The sequence below is a fragment of the Scyliorhinus canicula genome, chromosome 20 (assembly GCF_902713615.1).
Source record: "Scyliorhinus canicula chromosome 20, sScyCan1.1, whole genome shotgun sequence".
Lineage (NCBI taxonomy): Eukaryota > Metazoa > Chordata > Chondrichthyes > Carcharhiniformes > Scyliorhinidae > Scyliorhinus > Scyliorhinus canicula.
This window is the reverse complement of record NC_052165.1, coordinates 87,076,005-87,087,629: the sequence shown is the minus strand read 5'-3', so window position 1 is coordinate 87,087,629 and position 11,625 is coordinate 87,076,005. Positions and strand designations below refer to the sequence as shown.

General features: G+C 46.1%; 1 non-coding gene across 1 annotated transcript; it reads left to right on the top strand.

The window, feature by feature from the left end:
* Nucleotides 1–6,368: 6,368 nt before the first annotated feature.
* Nucleotides 6,369–6,559, top strand: LOC119955339. Its single transcript, XR_005458440.1, has one exon. It is a non-coding gene; the product is annotated as a U2 spliceosomal RNA (small nuclear RNA).
* The last annotated feature ends 5,066 nt before the right edge of the window (nt 6,560–11,625 follow it).

The following is an 11,625-nucleotide window of genomic DNA, read 5'->3' as shown; positions in this document are numbered from 1 at the left end:
AGAAGATGGTGGCGCATTGCCTTCTTCAACCGCTGCAGTCCTTGAGGTACAGGCACACTCATTGTGCAGTTAGGTAGGGAGTTCCAGGATTTTGCCCAGCAACTGTGAAGGAACGATTAATTATTTCAAAGTCAGTATGGTTGGTGAGAGACTTAGAACATAGAACATAGAACAGTACAGCACAGAACAGGCCCTTCGGCCCTCAATGTTGTGCCGAGCCATGATCACCCTACTCAAACCCACATATCCACCTTATACCCGTAACCCAACAACCCCCCCTTAACCTTACTTTTTTTATTAGGACACTACGGGCAATTGAGCATGGCCAATCCACCTAACCCGCACATCTTTGGACTGTGGGAGGAAACCGGAGCACGCGGAGGAAACCCACGCACACAGGGGGAGGACGTGCAGACTCCACACAGACAGTGACCCAGCCGGGAATCGAACCTGGGACCCTGGAGCTGTGAAGCATTTATGCTAACCACCATGCTACCCTGCTGCCCCTGTGGAGGGGAAACTTTGGAGGGGAAACTCCAGTTGTTGGGTTTCCCAAGTATCTGTTGCGCTTTTCCTTGAAGATAGTAATGGTCGGGTTTGTAAGGTGCTGTCTAAGGAACCTTGGTGAGTTACTGCAGTGCATCCTGCAGATTGTACACACGGCTGCCACTGTTCGTCGGTGGTGGGGGGTTTGAATGTTCAGGGAAGAAGCAGCAATCAAGCAGGGCACCTTGTCCTGGATGGAAGGTCTGTTATTATATTTTAGATTGAAGTAAGGAAAGATGCCTGTACTATGTTGTGGAATTAAGATTCTGATTTAATAACGAATCTTGAGTCAAAATGTACTCATACGTTAACAGTCGGTGAATACCTAACTAACAGTGACCACATCATGTTAGAGAGGGACATTCAGTTCAAAGTGAAAGATCACAATATTTTGAGCTTTCCGTATGGACTCACTGAACTTGTAATGCTCACCGAATTGTTGGGTGGCAACCATAAGAAAAATTAGATTCTCAAAGTTATATGTGGAACAGGCGGTTTAGTAAACTGAGATATAAAACAATGAAAACCATGTTTACAATTCGTGATGGGTTGGAGATGGAGTTTCAGGATTTAAAGAAAATACGCAGACAAAATCCTAATGTATGTTTAATTCACGATGAATTGTAAATTGAGGGTATTTCTGTTTGCAATGTTGGTCTTGTTAATGGTAGAAGTCACAGAAAGGTGGTGCTTTCGAACTAACAATGAGAAAGGAATGCCGAATATACTGTGAAATAGACGTATTGCAGCCAGGATGTCATACCTTCACCGTAAACAATACTGCGCATTTGAGAGAATATTATATTATTTTGAATGGTACAACACACGAAAAAATGTATCCATTTATAATGTGCCAAATTCTTCGTTAAAAACCCAATTATTCCGAGTTCCTTGCTCCTATTCCCCATAACTCGGGAATATTAATTCCATTAATCCAGCAAGTTTGTTCGGAATGCTAATGTTGAAAGGCATTCACGGACTGTACAGACACAGTTTTCAAGAATGAAACAAATCACTCTGTAAAAGGTGAAGTTTGCACCATCCGCCCTGCAAGTATGACAAACGACCTCAAATCTGATTGCTTCGGATAGAGGTCCAGCCAACACTGGAAAACATTTCTTCCTCACATTCTGTTCGGATGTTTCATAATTTTGACTGTTCTTTGAAATACCCTATCGTACATCTCTCATCTCAGGAGAACGTTCCCATTTTCTCTGGTTGCTCCACGGTCTGCGATCATACATTAGCTCCTGGTATGACTGAATTAAAAAATACAAGTGAGATAACTTGAAGTAGGCGAGATATAATTGTGCGAACTCTCCCTAAACCCAGTCTCTCACCGAGATCCCTGCTGTTTTCTCCCCCTTCATGTTTCGTGAAATTCCTATATATTTTGAACCCTAATTCCACTCCAAGGACCTCAGGCACCATGATACTGAAAGGAAATAAGGCATGATCAAAGATTTAATTTTATTTCTGAGTACAGCAAATTATGCAGACAGCAGAGACACGATGTTCGACGATCTGAACATTCAAACTGTTTTTGTTTCCCCAGGTGAATGTTATCCATTCATTCCTGATTTTGAGATTTTGAGAACTATTGAAGTTCAGTCACTGCAGCGTTCACATATTTAAATCGCAGCACAACCCCAGTAGTTTACATTGTCCGATTTCGACATCCTCTTTGTAACATCTGCCAACCTTACATCTACCCATTCCAATTAGGCTGCAGATACCTGGAATTATAGATGGCAAAATAATTAACAGAAATGAGTGTTTAAACTGTGGGGTTGTCGGTGTTATACGAACTAAAGATGAAACACATATATTCAACTCTCTGAATGAAACTGCACATCTCACTCACTCTCCTTAAAGTACAGCCCAGGTGGATGTTAGCAGCGTGGATCAAATAACAACCGCTTTCAGAGACCTGGAACAGAGGAATATCAAGTTCGAACAATTATGTCGAACAATTTCTGTAGAATCTTGCCGGTCACCAAGAAGAATGGATCTTTAAAATCCGGATGTGAACGTCCAGCTCTGTACTATAGGGAACCCTACAAGTCGCAAAGTGCCACCAACAGCGAATGGAATTTCACAGGATGGAGTGTCTGGCCATGTTGCCTGAGAAAGTAACGCAAAACGTTTTCACTCAGTTCCTATTTTTAATTCGACTGATACCCATTTACTGTCATTTCTTTCCTTGAACCGCAGGTCGCATCACCCCCCCCCCCCCCCCCTCCCATCTATGGAAGCTGCCACGTTAATCGGATCAGCAAACACGTGTATTTGTTTCTCTGTCAGTGAAATGCCCTGTTCTGTCATTTTTACAGGCGAGACTCCAAATATCGGCCCTTGAGATTGAACAGCATTAATGCGGCTGAATCCGCCAGCATTAGCTAGATGAGATTATCCTGAGAGGTGAAATGTCTTTCGACTAGCCAGATTAACCATGTGAACACAAGGGGAGGTCAGAGGTTTCTCATTTGACAGCGGGTAACTCACCTGCTTATTCCTCAAAGCAGTCTGCAAGGCAAAATTGAGTTTATGATCAAATACTCTCCCATGATCTGGGTGAGTGACCCTCTCACAAAATTAATGAAGCTCCACACCACCATGAGAAACCGACTGGTTTCCACTTCCTGCACACCACGCTGACCCCCCCCCCCCCCCTCCCCCAGAACCCCACCCCCACCACCAAGCCCGCCATGCAGTGCGTGGGCCACCTCCAGGATTCCCTGAAGAAACTCATCAAATCTCCTTCCCCAGCACCTTTCCGAAGCGCCACTTCCACCAGATAAATGGATAATGACAGCTTATGTACGGGAGCATGCACACATACATGTTCTCTCACCACGACACCCATCAGCCCGATTCGAATTAAAACCTTCACTGATGTTTGTGCTTAATACAGCCCCAATAACAGCACGGTATGGGGTATTCGGACTGGAGGGACTGCCCTCCACTGCACCTCGGGATTTAGAGCTCAAGAAGAGTTGATCCCCTTGCCAGAAGCGTCCAATTGCCGTGTAATAATAAAATTAATAAGTAATAAAAGTGTGGCAAATGAAGGAAATAATTTCGTTTACAACACTTCTGACCAATAGCTGCTGAAAGATGAGGGATCTGATCAATTTATAACTCTGGCACCTTTTTCGGCGGAAATGTCATCAGAAGTGATGAACTGAATCATCAGAAGGAAACACAGCAGGGAAAGCACCGCTCTTCCCATCTTCCTCAGTGTTCTGAATCCTTACTCGGAAGATTTGCTGCATTTATAACTGTGCTGATCACAAGGTTGTCTTTGAATGTCAGTCCAGATCTTCCCATTCTATTCAACCCATAAGGTTACACATAGATAACTTATATCATCATTTATATATAATTTAATTTAACAGAGTAAAACATTACATTTAAACTATGAATGGGGATCTGAACCAATTTCAGGTCCTGCTTTCCTGAGACCAGAGTTCCGTCAAATTACTCGTAGCGCACCCGACAAAACAGCGGCTGGAGGCGGGACTTAAAGGTTTCTCGATTACTGGTGTACAAGAACAAGGAACAAAGAACAATACAGCACATGAACAGGCCATTCGGCCCTCCAGGCCTCTACCGGTCATGTTGCCAACCTTTGCCTAAACCCTCAGCACTTCCTTGTGCCGTATCCGTCTCTGCCCATCCCATCCATGTGTTTGTCAAGATGCCTTTTGAACACCGTTAATCTCTCTGCTTCCACAAGCTCCCTGGCAATGCGTTCCAGGCACTCACGATCCTCTGCATAAAAAACCTGCCTGGCATGTCTCCTCCAAGCTTTTCCCCCTGGTGATTAAGCCCTCTACCCTGGGAAAGAGTACCTGCCAATCCAGTCTATCCATGTCCCTCTTAATCTTGTAGACCTCTATCAGGTCACCCCCTCAACCTCCGTCTTTCTCATGAAAACAGTGCGAGTCCATTCAGACTCTCCACATAGCTAACACCCTCCAGACCAGACAACATCCTGGTAAATCTCCTCTGTGTCTCCAAAGCCTCCACGTCTTTCTGGTGGTGTAGTGACCAGACATTTGTGCAATATTCCAGGTGCGGCCTTAGCAAGATACCATACAACTGTAGCATGACTTGCCAATTTTATACTCAATGCCCTGTCCAATGAAGGTAATTCCGTATGCTTTCTTGACTACCTTGTCCACTTGTGTTGCCACCTTCAAAGATCTGTGGATATGCATGCCTAGATCTCTCTGACTTTCTGTATTCCTAATAGTTTTACCATTTACGATATTTTTCCCCTCTATGTTAGACCTACCAAAATGCATTACCTCACATTTGTCCGGATTAAAATCCATTTGCTATTTCTCTGCCCAAGTTTCCAACCTATCTATGCCTTGCTGTATCTTATGACAATCCTCAACACTATCTGCCACTCCACCAACCTTGTTGTCATCCACAAACTTACTAATCAGACGGTCTACATTTTCCTCCAAATCGTTTACGTACACCACAAACAGCAGAGGCCCAAGCACAGATCACTGTGGACCACCACTAGTCATAACCTTCCATTCAGTAAAATATCCTTCTACTGCTACCCTTTGCCTTCTGTGACTGAGCCAGTTCGGTATCTCTCTTACCACCTCACCTCTGATCCCGTGTGACTTCACCTTCTGTACCAGTCTGCCATGAGGCACCCTGTCAAAGGCTTTACTGAAGTCCATATAAACAACATCCTCCGCCTTTCCTTCAACAATCATCTTTGCTCCCTCCTCAATAAACTCGATCAGGTTAGTGTGGCACAACCTCCCCTTCACAAAACCATGCTGTCTGTCACTTATGAGTTCATTTGCTTCCAAATGGGTATAAATCCTGTGCCTGAGAATTCTCTCCAATAATTTACCTCCTACTCACGTGAGGCTCACCGGCCTATAGTTTCCAGGATTATCCCTGCTACCTTTCTTAAACAACAGTACCACATTAGCTATTTTAACAATTCATATACAGCATATGGGCGCCACAGGTTAGCCAGCAGTTATTTACCATCTCTGCTTGCCTTCAGTAGCTGGTGCTGAGCTGTGTTCTTTAAAAAGCTGCAGTCCCCCTGAGAAGTCGATGCACCCACGATGCAGTTCGGAGGAAGATTCAGGATTTTGACTCAGCGACAGTGAAAGAATGAGGATATATGTTTGAGTCAGGATGGGGTGTGATTTGCAGGGGAGTCTTCAGGCATTAATGTCGCCTGGTATCTGCTGCTATTTTCCTTCTGTGTGGGGATTTCATGGCAGTTCGCTCATTTGATTGGGTAGACAAGCATGTTAGTTAGCATGTGGTTTGAAACAAACCTATTGGATTTTAACCTGGTGTTGTAATACTTCTTACTGTGCTCACCGCGGTTCAACGCCCGCATCTCCACATCATGAGAGAGTTTCAAGCTGGCCTTTCAAAAGACAATGGGATAATTATCAGAAGGGAAAATATTTGCAGGGCTATGGGAAAAGGCAGGGCGAGTGGCACCAGGCGAGTTGGTTGCTGCTGCTGCAGGCAAGTGTTTTCAAAAGCTTGCTCTGCAGCAGCCACAGGCGGCAGTGACGTGCTTGTGGATAGGCTCCGCCCTCTCCCATCTGATTGGTGGCGTACTGGTGATCTACATAACTGACTGAAAAAGGCGGAAAGAGGCAAGTTCTGTAAATATGCATCTCCTGTCCCAATAATAAAGATAAAAACAATAATTCAAGAGTGAAAGTGTCAGTCTTTACATCGAAAAGGCTTTGAATGGTGTCAGCCTGCTGTAAAAGAGGGAAGGCATACGGCACTTGGGCAACTCAAAACTATCGTGTATCGCTTCTCGGCCTTTTGGCTAAGATCAAGTGTAGTTTCTGTTCTTTTCAGTTTAATATCTGGAATGTCCCTGATCTGGGGACCATATATTAAATTGATTTTTAGAGCAGGGATATGGAATAGGGGCTTGCTCCGTCCATTCCACGCATCAACCTGGTATTGCAGTACTTCCTTGAATGGTGCACACCACCCCTTCATGGGGAATTTCAAACTCTAAAAATAGATTGCACATACAAATTGCCACTTTAGAGCTTTGCTTTTTTTTTCACTTCTGTTCCCATTGCTGCAACTCCGTCCTGCTCTGAGCCTCTGCTTTACACCGAACGCCAGTACACTTTACACTCAACATTTCACCTATGGCTGCAGCTGCATCCCCACCACCAGGCCAGGAACTGCCAAACACTGTCCCACTTACACTCATCAAGTCTCAACGACACTCGCCTGTCCATCACAATTTCTTCCTCAAGCACCTGCTGCCACTTTCAACCAACACATTTCTTCTGCTCACAACAATTCCCCAGCAATCCATATTTTCACCTCACCTTCAAAACTCTTGCAGCTTGCATCAAACTTTTCAAGGCCTTTCAACAATATGCCAACCAGGGCTCCCTCTCTATCCTCACTGCCGAGTCTCTCTGCACGCTACCGTCGCAGCCAAATGGCATCTTACCACTGCACATGTACAACCCCCACATGTCCATGTCTCAAGTGCTTAGCTTCCTCGCCAGCTACATCAAGCTCAAAGGTAACAGCGTCCAGCTGAAGGACACCTTTCACATCTCGACAAGTGACCACCAGGTCAACGTCACCTTCAGAACCGACGGTAACTGAACCATCCTGCATCACTCCTCCACTTTCGCCATTGGAGGAAGTCGATGCTACCTCTATTATGCGGGGCAGCAACCAGTGTGCCGCACCAGTGGCAAAACGGGGCACGTTGCCACCGACTGCAATGTCACCTTCTGCAAAAACTGCAAGCAGGAGGGACACATGACAAAGGACAGCAAGGAAGACAAGTGCTGCAACCTCTGTGGGGAGGCCGGACATCTTTACAGGACTTGCCCAAAATGCGGGCCAACATATGCACATCAGCGGAGGAGTCAAAAAGGCAACCACAGAGGAGGTTCATGCACCCTCCATCGACAAAGGAACCACAGCACAGGATGCTGGAAATCAACAGAAGGCCCCTCAACAAAAAGCGCAGGCCCCAGCACACCCTGATAACACAATCCCAACTTCATCAGAAGAGGAAGACTCAATGGAAGAGGATGGAATGAAGAATGAAGAGGGCTGAGAAAAGGTGAACAGGGACAAATGAAAGCAGAAACAGAAATATAAAACAAAGAAATCTCTGATGGTGAACGGCAAAAAGTGGCAGCTTCCAGCCAACAGCCATGGCGCCGAAACCTCCTCCGAATAGGAAGAATAAGCTAAGGATCAGCCTCAAATTAAGAGGCTAAGCACCAATGTGGAACCGGATGTACAGAACCCCCAGACCACAGACAGCAAAGACAATCAAACACGCCGAGATCATCAATCTCTGGTCGATGGGAACAGCGATGTGACCAAAGCCCACCAGACGCCGGATATTAAAAACAAGGCCACAGACCAGCTCCAGAAATTCAGGAGCAGCAACAACCCAGGTGAAGACTGGCCTGCAACCCCAACAACCACTGACTGTAACGATGGACGCCAGGGCTACAGTACCCCCCCCCCCCCCCCCCCCCCACAATGCATCCCCGTCGAGTTCACGGTCCCAGTTCAGGCCAGGGCATCCTTCTCAGCCCTACAATTGTGCAACAGTTTGTGAAAACCACCGTTATGCTGGTGATCATTCAACAGCTGGAACAACCAATTGTCTGGACTCTGAGACTGGTAAATCTACTTTTTTTTAAAATGGGGTTTAAAATTGCATTGATCAATGTGCGAAGCATTACAGACACTTTGCGGTGTGTAGCCACACTCAGTTACCCGGCCAACATGAAAGCCGGTCTTGTGTTCCTGCAGCAGTGTGGGATTCCGCACCTCAGAATTTACAGGCGCTGGTCAAGCTGGTGGTCCCATGGGCCATCCAGCTGGTCAGGTGGAAACGATTGTCATTCCTCTGGCCTGGGTATTCTGCTGCGGGAAGGCAACTTCACCATCTCCGGAGTTAAGGAGGTGGTGGGGGCACGCCTCCTCGTAGAAGACATCAACTACAAAAACGCCCCACTCAGACTCATTAATGTGTATGCCCCGGCCGTAAAGAGTGAGCGGCTGGCAGTCCTTCAGCAACTCCCACTGCTGTTGGTCACTTCCAAGCCGGTCATTCTGGCTGGTGACTTCAACTAGATCATCGATACGGCTGGATGATCTGGCAGAGCCAACGGCAAACTAGACGCTACATGCAGACTCCTGATGGAAACGGTAAAAGACGACAAGCTGCTCGACGTCTTCAGCAACCCTGCAGACGGAGTGCAGCGTAGATACACATGGTCACGCCAGACGGGTCCGTCCGCTCCAGGGTAGACTTCTTCTTTGTGTCCTGTGCTTTCACGGTCAGGTCCACCGATGTCAAGCCGGTGTTCTTCTCTGACCACTGTCTCCTACTGGCCGACTGCCACCTGCAGAAAAGTCAGGCGTGGTCAGGGGGACATGGAAGCTGAATGTGAAACTGTTGACTCCAGAGAACCTCGATGAACTGAAAGAAAAGTATGCAGAATTTGCTCCAGCTGCAGTCGATGGGGGTTGATGTCAAGGAGGATCTCCAAGAGGTGAAGAGCCAGCGAGCCTCGCTCTATAACTCAGAGGCCTGCAAGGTTACCTTCCGTTCCAGAGTCTGCTCCGTGGAGCAGGATGATACGTGCTTGCTCTTCTTTTTCCAAAAGGGGCACAGAGCGACCTCTATGATCAGGAGCCTGAAGGAACAAGATGGCTCTGTAAAGTCATCGGCCGTCTGGCATCCTGAGGATCAGCAAATTATTTTCTGCCGGACTGTATGAAAAATTGGAGTTCATGTGACCCTTCTACAGAACTGGCGAGGGATAGAATTGTAATAATTATATAGTTGCAGAGGTGGGTGGGGCAGAACGGAAGGTCAGGGGTAGGCCAGAGCTAAGGAGAGATTGACAAAGATGTCATGGTCATGAGACAAATGGGGTGTTCATGGTGCCATCGAGGACTGGGGAAGTGTTTTAGCTGCACAAAGGTGAGAGATACCAGAATTTATTAGTCGAACAGAGGTCAGTGCTCAGTGAGAGCACTGTGAGAGAGTGGTGGGGTTGTACTGGGACAAGTAAAGGGAACCAAGAAAACAAAAAAAAAGTATTTTGAAAAGTTGGGAGGACCTCTACAAACAGGATGGTCTTCACCTGAACCAGAGGGGTACCAATATGCTGGGGGGGGGCGATTTGCTAGTGCTCTTCGGGGGTGTTTAAACTAATTCAGCAGGAGGATGGGAACCTAAATTGTAGTCCCAGTGTACTGGATGTTGAGAGTAGTGAGGTCAGGGATAGGGTTAAAAGTTCGAAAGAGGGCACCGGGAAGCAAGATGCTGGTTTGAAGTGTGTCTACTTCAACGTCAGGAGCATCCGGAATAAGGTGGGTGAGCTTGCAGCATGGGTTGCTACCTGGGATCTCGATGTTGTGGCGATTTCAGAGACATGGGTAGAGCAGGGACAGGAATGGTTGTTGCAGGTTCCAGGGTTTAGATGTTTCTGTAAGAACAGAGAAGATGGTAAAAGAGGGGGGGGGAGGGGTGTGGCATTGTTAATCAAGGAAAGTATTACGGCTGCAGAAAGGACGTTTGAGGACTCGTCTACTGAGGTAGTATGGTCCGAGGTTAGGAACAGGAGAGGAGAGGTCACCCTGTTGGGAGTTATCTATAGACATCTGAATAGTTCCAGAGATGTAGAGGAAAGGATTGCAAAGATGATTCTCGACAGGAGCGAGAGTAACAGGGTAGTTGTTGTGGGGGACTTTAACTTTTCAAATATTGACTGGAAATACTATAGTTCGAGTACTATAGATGGGTCAATTTTTGTGCAGTGTGTGCAGGAGGGTTTTCTGACACAGTATGTAGACAGGCCAACAAGGGGCGAGGCCACATTGGATTTGGTACTGGGTAATGAACCCGGCCAAGTGTTACATTTAGATGTAGGTGAGCACTTTGGTGATAGTGATCACAATTCGGTTATGTTTACTTTAGCGATGGGCAGGGATAGGTAGATACCACAAGGCAAGAATTAGAGCTGAGGGAAAGGCAATTATGATGCTATTTGGCAAGATTTAGGATGTATAGGATGGGGAAGGAAACTGCAGGGGATGGGTACAATCGAAATGTGGAGCTTTTTCAAGGAACAGCTACTGCGTGTCCTTGATAAGTATGTACATGTCAGGCAGAGAGGAAGTTGTCGAGCAAGGGAACCGTGGTTTACTAAGGAAGTTGAAGCACTTGTTAAGAGGAAGAAGAAGGCTTATGTTAGGATGAGATATGAAGGCTCAGTTAGGGCACTTGAGAGTTACAAGTTAGCCAGGAAGGACCTAAAGGGAGAGTTAAGAAGAGCGAGGAGAGGACACGAAAAGTTGTTGGCGGATAGGATCAAGTAAAACCCTAAGGCTTTCTATAGCTATATCAGGAACAAAAGAATGACTAGAGTAAGATTAGGGCCAATCAAGGATAGTAGTGGAAACTAAGTTGTGTGTGGAATCAGAGGAGATAGGGGAAGCGGTAAATGGATATTTTTCGTCAGTGTTTACACTGGAGAAAGACAATGTTGTCGAGGAGAATACACAGGTACAGTCGACAAGGCTAGATGGGATTGAGGTTCACAAGGAGGAGGTGTTAGCAATTTTGGAAAGTGTAAAAATAGATAAATCCCCTGGGCCAGATGGGATTTATCCTAGGATTCTCTGGGAAGCCAGGGAGGAGATTGCAGAGCCATTGTCCTTGATCTTTATGTCGTTTTTGTCTACAGGAATAGTGCCGGAAGACTGGAGGATAGCAAATGTTGTCCCCTTGTTCAAGAAGGGGAGTAGAGATAACCCTGGTAATCATAGACCTGTGAGCCTTACTTCGGTTTTGGGAAAAATGTTGGAAAAGGTTATAAGAGATAGGGTTTATAATCATCTTGAAAAGAACAAGTTGATTAGCGATACTCAACACAGTTTTGTGAAGGGTAGGTCATGCCTCACAAACCTTATTGAGTTTTTTGAGAAGGTGACCAAACAGGTGGATGAGGGTAAAGCAGTTGATGTGGTGTATATGGATTTCAGTAA